This window comes from Elephantulus edwardii, unplaced genomic scaffold (assembly GCF_000299155.1).
Source record: "Elephantulus edwardii isolate Elephantulus edwardi_28Jun2011 unplaced genomic scaffold, EleEdw1.0 scaffold00001, whole genome shotgun sequence".
Classification (NCBI taxonomy): Eukaryota; Metazoa; Chordata; class Mammalia; order Macroscelidea; family Macroscelididae; genus Elephantulus; species Elephantulus edwardii.
In genome coordinates this window covers 31,299,051-31,308,678 of record NW_006399751.1, presented here as the reverse complement: position 1 = coordinate 31,308,678, position 9,628 = coordinate 31,299,051, and the positions used below count along the sequence as shown (strand labels likewise).

Below are 9,628 nucleotides of genomic sequence, written 5' to 3'. Positions count from 1 at the left end.
AAATCAAAAAGGCCGAACTCGCTCAGCACATCTTAAGCTCAAGGAACTGAAGAACAAATTCAAACCTCGAGTTGCTATAATCAAGGATGCTTTCGGCAGAATATTAAATCATCCAGGACATATTAAAAGAAGATGGAGAGAATATAATGAATCACTGTATCGAAAGGCATTGGCAGACACAGAAGAATTTCATGAAACAACATATGAGCAAGAGCTTATGGTGATGAAGGAAGAAGTTCAAGCTGCTTTGAAGGAAACAGCAAAAAAATAAGGCTCCAGGAATAGATGGTATACCAATTGACATATTTAAGCTAACAGATGGTGCCCTGGATGTGCTCACCAAGTTGTACCAAGAAATCTGGAGAACAACTACATGGCCAACTGACTGGAAGAGATCTATATTTGTTCCCATTCCGAAGAAGGGTGTCACAACAGAGTGTGGAAACTATAGAACAATCTCATTGATTTCACATGAAAGCAAGATTCTACTGAATATTATCCAAAAACGATTGGAACAACACATGAGCAGAGAACTGCCAGAAGTCCGGGCTGGGTTTAGAAGGGGTCATGGTACTAGGGATATTGTAGCTAATGTTAGATGAATCTTGGCTGAAAGCAGGGAATACCAGAGGAATGTATATCTGGGTTTCATTGACTATGCAAAGGTGTTTGACTGTGTGGATCATAACAAACTGTGGCTGACTCTGAGAAGAATAGGAATCCCAGAACACTTGATCATGCTAATGAGAAACCTATACTTGGACGAACAGGCAGTCATCAGAACGGAGGAAGGAAACACTGCATAGTTCAAAATTGGGAAGGGCATATGCCAGGGATGTGTCCTATCTCCATACCTTTTCAACCTGTATGCAGAACAGATTATCTGGGAGGCTGGACTCTATGAGGAGGAATGTGGGGTCAAGATTGCTGGAAGATCTATCAACAATCTGCGTTATGCAGATGACACAACCCTGCTTGCTGAAACTGAGGAGGACCAGAAGCGCTTGCTTCAGAGTGTCAAGAACTGCAGCCTCCAATATGGATTGAGGCTCAAAGTCAAGAAGACAAAGATTCTTACCACTGGATCAACTGGCAGCATCAGGATGGATGGTGACAAGATTGAGATTGTTCATAGCTTTAGTTTGTTTGGCTGCACAGTCAACACTCTTGGCACCAGTAACCAGGAAATTAAAAGACATATAATGACGGGGAAGTCTGCTGTTAGGGACCTCTACAAAGTACTGAAGAGCAATGGTGTCTCTCTGGAGACTAAGGTGTGTCTGATACAGGCCAGGATCTTTGCAATCACTTGTTATCTATCAGAGAGTTGGACAATGAATAAGGAGGATAGAAGGAGAATTGATGCCTTTGAGCTGTGGTGCTGGAGAAGAGTGTTGAGGGTACCATGGACTGCTAGGAAAACAAACAGATTCATCCTGGAAAAGGTCAAATCAGGCAGCTCCTTGGAGGCAAGGATTCTGAGACTCCATCTAACATACTGTGGACATGTAAGGAGGGACCTGTCCTTGGAGAGGGACATCATGCTTGGGAGGGTGGAGGGACAGCGCAGGAAGGGAAGGCCCTCTAGGAGGTGGATTGATTCAGTAACTGGGGTAATCGGGATGGGTGTATCAGAGTCGGTGCGATCAGTACAGGACAGAGCAGAATTTAGGGCTGTTGTACATAGGGTCGCTGTGAGTCACAAGCGACTCGACGGCACACAGCAGCAACAATAATTGGGCTGAGATGATAACTCATTGTGGTTTTGTGGTAGAATACAGGATCAATATACAAAAATCAGTGGCATTCCTCTACAGGAACAAAGAAAACACAGAGAAGAAAACTTAAAACAATAGCATTTACCAAAGCCAATCACAAATCAAGACACTGGGAAATAAGCCTAACTAGAGACACAGAAGACCTTCTTTTAGCAGTTCAAGAGAGATTAAATAGTCTTTTCAACCATCAGAACTCAAAGGCATCAATACTTGTCCTGTCCTGCTTGTTCATTGTCCAGCTCTCAGATGTATAGCAAATAATTGAAAAGACCACAGCCTGAATCAATGTACTTTAATCTACAAACTTAGATTATTGCTTCTCAATAATTTGGTGAGGACCCTGATTGCAGACTTTCTCAACGCCATCCATCTCCTAATCAGACTGCTGGTATCAAGGCTGTTGATTGTGAATTCAAGATGACGTTGTTGATATTTTCAATCTTTTCTTTATCTATCATGATGTTGCCTACCAGTGTAGTGGTGAGAATTTTGTTTTCTTGATGTTAAGATGCAATCCTTATTGAAGACTGTTTTTTGGTCTTCTGCAGTAAATGCTTCATGTCTTTCTCACTTTCAGTAAGTAAAGTTGTATCATCTGTGTAATGTAAGTTGTTGATGAGTCTTCCTCTGATCCTGATGCCATATTCTTCTCCACAGAATCCAGTTTCATGAATGATATGCTCAGCATATAGATTGGATAGCTATTGAGAAAGGATACAACCCTTATGAACAGCTTTCTTAATTTTAAGCCATGTAGTGTTCCCTTGCTCTGTTCACACAATAGCCTCTTGGTCTAGGTATATGTTTTGCAGGAGGTGTTAGCTTCTGGGATGCCTACTCTCAAATTATTAGTCATACTTTATTAGTCATAATTTGTAAAGATCCACACAGTCAAATGTCTTTGCATAATAAATAGAGTACAAAAAGACATTCTTCTTGTATTCTCTGCTTTCAGTCAGGATCATTCTGATATCAGAAATTATACCTCTGATGCAATGACCTTTTTTTATACCCAGCTTTAACTTCTAGGGTTCTCCATGTACTGTTCTAGCCATTTTTCGGATATCTTCAGCAATATTTTGCTTGCATTTGATATTAATAATATTGTTAGATAATCTCCACATTCTGTTGAATCAAATCATGTGAACCAACAGGATTTTTGACTTGAGGTTTAATAGTCAATTTCCTCAGAGTAATAGTTTTGCACTCCTCCATCCTCAATAGCTCCAGAAAGCCTAGACTTCATTATTTGAATTTCTGTTCTGTGTTTCCCCCTTTTTGATCAGAATTCTTTTATAGATACTTTTCTTAAGTGCAATTTGTAGATAGGCATCACCCTGTCCTTCTAGTCTTAGTGGAAGGCAGGCAGTTGTTGATGGAGATGATTAATCACACATTCCACTTTCTCCTATCCTTAAACAACTTCTGTTGTTTCTATAGTCAAATAGAGACAATCAATAGTACCTTTGTCACTTGCAAGCTTTTTTTTTTAAACTTGCAAGCTTTGAAGATTCCAAGTAGAGGCACAAAATGTAGAATAGGAGCACTAGAGAGAGAATGCTGAGTGCAAAGATGGTCCCTGGGCTCAAGAATGATGGAAATCTTCAGGATGGTGTAAGTCAGGGCAGCTTCTGATCTGTTGTTTATAAGTTTGCTAATAGGATATAGTTGACTTGAAGGCACATAAAAACATATAATTGTCATATACTGACATGGGCACCTTGAAAATAGTTTTCTTTTTCATACAGAAATGTTTTGCCTCATTTCTTCCCAGAAGCCAACAGTAGAATGAATCAGCATGAAGTAAGTAATGAATTAAGCTCCTTTCCTGCCAACCCACTTATACGCCTGAATTAGTATGGATTTTTTCCTTTTTCTTCCTTTTTTTTTTTTAAAAAAAAACAGGGAAATCTAAAGATGGTTTCCAGGTGTTAGATCTTGTGTCTGAAGGGAGAGCATTTAAAAATTCCCTCCCCTAAGGTTCAGGCAGAAGCTGTTACCTATAAAATCATCTCAGCCATGACCTTTTAGTAAAGCTCATTTTTATAATTTCATCCTTTGAGAGAATAATTTCTTTTACCCCTTCTTCTTCTTAATTGTGTGTATATTTGTCTTTTCTTTTTAGATATAAAAACTAACATCAACTTTTTTTTGTTTTTAATTTGAGTTTAAATGAACACAGTAAGTTGTTCAATTATCCTTGACATTTCAGTAGCAGCGAAGTGTAAACTCTTTTCACAGCATTCGCAGCATTTCCTCACCTTACTTGCTCAACTGTTCAGTTCATGTCAATAAATTTGTCAGCTCTCTGTGCTCCCCAGCAGATGCAAATAGGCAGTTATTTGCATAGCTCATAATGAAGTCTGATTTGAGAAATTTCTGAATTCATAAGCATGTTCTCCCTGTAAAATTTTCAACCCTGTTTTCTTTATTCTGTATGTTTTTCTATTACCTTTCATGTTAATACATCATGAGATATTAATTTTCCAAAACTTTGTTTTCAATTCTTGATTACCCCCCTCATTCAACAGACAACTGCTGAAAAGTAAAAAAAAAAACACATTTCTGTTCCTTAAAAATTTATGATTTTGATTTATAGAGGTTGTAATACATTTTTTGCCATAGTTTGTTATGAGCAGAATAGTGACAGAGGAGCAGTGAAGGTTCAGGTAGAATAGATTTGTGGTTGAAATTTTATAAGCACAGTGACACTAAAACAGGGGATAGGATGGATCTGAGTATCAGCAAGAGTCATTGGTTGGCCTGAAGACTGGGGTGGAGGGAGGTCTAGACAAATAAATACGGATGTGAAACTGTAATAGCTTAAGTAAAGCTTCTTGTTGTTAGGTACCATCAAGCTGAATCACAGTGACCCTACTGTACAACCAATTTAATATTTTCCTTATCCTACACTGTTAAATAAGGCTAAAATCTCCAACTAATGGAGGAAAGAGTTAGTGTGAATAATTCAAAATAATATTTATTTGTTGCTATGTGCCTTTGAATTTCCTATGACTGGTCCTTTCTGGACACATGCCCAAAGTATGTGAGACTGAGCTTCAAAGTCCTTGCCTCAAAGGTACCGTACATCCTCCCAGAATTCCACTGGAGTTTGTTGACCATCAGGGATTCAAAGCAAGATCCAACCAAAACTAGCCTCAGAAACTTCTTGGCTTTAAAAAGATTTACTTACTAAGAAAATATATAATTGAAAGATATATCTATTAACTTTTTTATTTTTTTTTAAATTTTTTTTTATTGTGTGTGTGTGTGTGTGTGTGTACCATCAAATCAGATTTGACTAGTACAGGAGGAGATGGTTCCTCCTTCTCCAGCAAAGCATCTTGTGGATTTGAACCGCACACTTCTGGGACTGCAGTGCAGCTTCTTGCCACTAGGCCACCAGAGCTCGCCTAACTTTTTAAGATTCCAAAACAATCTCATACATGGAAACACAAATTTCCTAGGCTTTCCTTTCCCCATATAGTGGAGCTAAGAATTTGCACTTTTATGTGTAAGAATATTTTCCCTATTATCAATTTATGACTCGGTCATCCGAAGGTAAACCTTGTTGTTGTTGTTGTCGTTATGTGCCATCAAGTCGTTTGCGACTCATAGTGACCCTACGTACAAGAGCCCTAAATGCCATTCTATCATGTGCCAACCTCGCAGTCTCAACACACTCATTCCCACCACTCCACTCACAGAATCAATCCATCTCATTGAGGGTCTTCCTCTCCTGTGCCATCCCTCCACTCTCCCAAACGTGATGTCCCTCTCCAAGGACCAGTCCCTCCTTGCAACATGCCCAGAGTATGTCAGACGAAGCTTCAGAATCCTTGACTCTAGGAAACACTCTGGCTTCACCCTCTCCAGGACAAACCTGTTTGTTCTCCTAGCAGTCCATGGTATATTCAACACTTTTCTCCAGCACCATGACTCAAAGGCATCAATTCTCTTTCTATCATCCCTATTCACTGTTTAACTCTCCGATGCATAGCACATAATTCAGTACTCTTGAGAGGTACCTCACAGCTGACTTCCCCAATGCAATTCTTCTCCTGATTTCCTGGCTGCTGTTACCAAGAGTGTTGACTGTGGAACCAAGTAAACAAAAACTGTTAACTATCTCATTCTCTTCACCATCCATACTGATGCTGCCAATTGGCCCAGTGGTGAGAATCTTTGTTTTCTTGATATTGAGCTTCAATCCATATTGAAGACTGCAGTCCTTGACCTTCTGCAGCAAGCACTGAAGAGTTAAACCTTAGAAATGAAATATTCAACTAGTTGCCTGAATGTGGTGTGTTTAGTTCCACAACCACAAACATTTGAGGAATTATGTAAATTGACCTGTATTAGCGAAGGAACACAGAGAAATAATATTGCATCTTGAGAACTTTACTGTAGGATGTCCAGAAATTCAAAGACTTAGTCTTCTACAATATTTAATTAATTATATCCTGTATTTTTTTCAATATTCATAATAAAATTTTTTCCATATCCAGTTTTTGTATGCTCTATCATTTTTTTCATGCAGGTATATTCAGTGGTCTTCAACTAGCCTCATGTGATAGAAATTTTTCTGTCAGTTTTTCACTTGGGACCAAGTATGGTTTACTCTCTTCTTCGGGTTAAAATAACTTCCTAGGTAAACTCATCTGTGCTATTTCTTTATCTCAAAATAGACTTAAAACAAAGAGAACTTCCAGGACCACAAGGGCCAGCAAGACATATGTATATGATGGATAAATTGGAGATCTGGTAGGCAGAATTCTAAGGATGTTCTCCAAAGATTCCCATGAATGGTTGCACAGTCAAATGCTAATATAGACAATGTGATGAACCTTTGCAGATGAGAATATAGTTAGTAATTCAGATAATCTTTGAATAGATGCTGTCCTGGAATATCAAAATAGACCCAGGACAATCCCAAGAGTGCTTAACAGCAGAAGAAAATGACAGAAATGCCAATCATAAGTGTGGCTGAAGGGAAGCCAGAGAAGAGACTAGAGGTCTGATGAGCACTAAATGTTGGTAAGTTCTGATAAGAACTCAATGTTGCTGGCTTTGAAGGAAACAATAAACTAATGAGTGTGACTTCTAGACATGGAGAATGCTCCCCTGTACCCCAGCAAGTGAGAATGTGGGGGTCAGAGTGGAACTCACTTCTGTCAATGAATCTGAATGAATTTGGACTGGTTTAATGTTTAGAGAAAGAATTGCAAGTGTATTAGAGTGTTAGTATCTCCACATTGGCCTTACAAGACTCTCAGGAAAGACTTGGCTAAGCTATCTTTTCACCTCTGACTCATGGAAACAGCAAGAAAATAAATGGTGTAGTTTCACACTATGCCTTTTTTGATCATTTGTTCCTGCAGCAATAGAAAACTAATATAGGAGGGATCTCATTCCAGTAAAGATTAGGTGGGTTAAAATAAGCAGTTGTTCTCTAACATTTGTTATCTTACCCTTTATCATGTTTTTAAAGGAAGAATACATGTGTTATGAGCTATTTATTTCCATGGGATAGAAAAAGACTGTATAATCCCTTTTAGAGAGTCATATTGCATGTTTCCGTATATGCTTCTAACAAGTCCTGCCAGGAGAGGGGAAAAATCCATTGATTTTTCTGTTTCTTTTTTCCCCAAGTCATTTGACCACTCACATAATCTTTTATAAATATAATACTTCTCAATCTATCACCTAAAACCTACTAAAAGTCAAGAGATCAATGATACTGGGGGTCTTTCTTGCTAGAGGTATAGGGAATAGGTCCCTGTACTTACTTCCTTGTATTCAGCCCTGAAGTGTCTATTTTAAGAGACACTCTATTTTCCTAGTGAATTGGATAAAAAAAAAAAAACAATATCCTTTTCCTCTATGTATGACTGTTGTTATTATGTCCCACTGAGTTGGAAGTGACTCACTGCTGACCCTCTAGCAAGATTTTAGAGGCTAGAAATCTCACAGGAGGAGATTGGATTGCCCGTTTTTCTCCTATGGAGCAGCTAGTGGATTTGAATCACATGCCTCTGGGTTGGCAGTAAACTGCTCACCCATTAGGCCACTAGGAAGTTTCTAGAAATGAGTGTAGTTGTTGATTTTAAGAGACTAGGAAATCATGTGACATGGACTCATATGAGAATTTTTCTAGGGCATGAGTTGTGTTGCTGACAGAAAAGTCAGTGAGTTCCAGTTCACCAGCTATTTGATCCTCTAGAGAGAAAAGGGCAGTTTCCTGGCGTAAAGATTTAAAGCCTTGGAAACCTAGTAGAGAATAGAAACCTAGTAGAGAATAGGTATGAGTTTAATTGACTTGCAGTGTTCTGTTTTATTTTCTATAGATAGCGCTCAACTCATTTCTATCTACAGCTGACTTAAGAGAGTTTGAGGCTGTAAATCACATGGGAGGTGGTTCAGGCTTCTCCCACTGACGCAGTGGTGAATTAGAACCACCAGCCTTGGGTTAGCTGTGCAACTCCTTTCAGACTAGGCCACCTGTGATCCCTTTATTCGGAGCTCTCTTTATTTGGCTTCAGAGTCAAACGTTATGAAGTAAGTACTTCTAATAACTCCACCAATCCTGTTTAAGAATTCTATAGCATGACAATAATGCCTAATAATAATCACTTTTTAAAAAGTTCTCTCCTTCATCTGTTTCAATACAGTATACATTATTTATTCCCTCTTTCTCAGTCTTCCCACAAGCCCTATGTCAGTCCTGTTTTACAACAGTGGCACTATGCAGTATTTGTCCTTTAGTGACTGAGAGATTTCACTCAGCATAATGTCCTCCAAGGTCACCCATTTTGAATAATATTTCACGAATTCCTTGTTTTTCAATGCAGTGTAGTATTCCATTGTATGACTTGGGAGGAGGGATTGTATAACAATGAAAGAATTTTTCTTTGACTTTTCAAAGAGGAGAGTGAGTGGGAAGGTAGCGTGGCCGAGTGGTCTAAGGCGCTGGATTTAGGCTCCAGTCATTTCGATGGCGTGGGTTCGAATCCCACCGCTGCCACATTCTTTATAATCTAACGATCAAAGAGGAGAGTGAACTGGGAGGGAGGGGTGAACAGGGAGAAAAGTGCAACAATGAATGAATGGAAATCCAAATCTCCGTAAATTTTCATTAAAATTAATAACAATAAAAAATGAGGGGGAAAGAATTCTATAGCATTTTATTTCTTTAAATGAGAGGAAAACATATGTGTCTGGTTTATAATCTTGTTTTTCTCAAGGTAAATTGTTTCATAACAAATTATAAAAAAAGGAAGATGAAAGAAAAGATTTTAAAAGTGATGGAGGATTGTGGCAATTGTGCTGAGTGAGAGAACATGTCTACAGCAGACAGGCTCTACATTGCAGATATAATAAGCACATTGTGAGTTATGAATTTTTAATTAAAATTTGAAATACAAATATTTATGTGACAAATCTTTAAAGTATTGTGTGATCAAATCAAACCACTTTTTTCTGGTTTTGCCTTATGGGCCACTGGTTTTGATCCTAATTCTTTTGGAGAGACACTCTCCTGGACTCACTCCACCCTTTCTGTGACTTTGTGGGATTCAGAGGAGGTTATTTACCACAGAATATGCAGAGTAAAATCTACACACATTCTGGTAATAGTTTTTTAAAATTTTTTTACATTTTTTTATTACTTTAAATGAAAATTTACAGACTTAGTGTTTCCAGTCATTCATTGTTGCACTTTTCTCCCTGCGCCACCCCACCCCAGTTAGCTCTTCTCCTTGAAAAGAAAAGAAAAAGAAAAACTCTTTTATTGTTATGCAATCCCTTCTCCCAAGTCCACTCCGATATGTAGCCTTCACTCTGGAATTCTG

General features: G+C 38.4%; 1 non-coding gene across 1 annotated transcript; it reads left to right on the top strand.

Annotated features, from left to right (window-relative positions):
- Nucleotides 1-8,720: 8,720 nt before the first annotated feature.
- TRNAL-UAG lies at nucleotides 8,721-8,802 on the top strand. Its single transcript has one exon. It is a non-coding gene; the product is annotated as a tRNA-Leu (tRNA).
- Nucleotides 8,803-9,628: the final 826 nt, after the last annotated feature.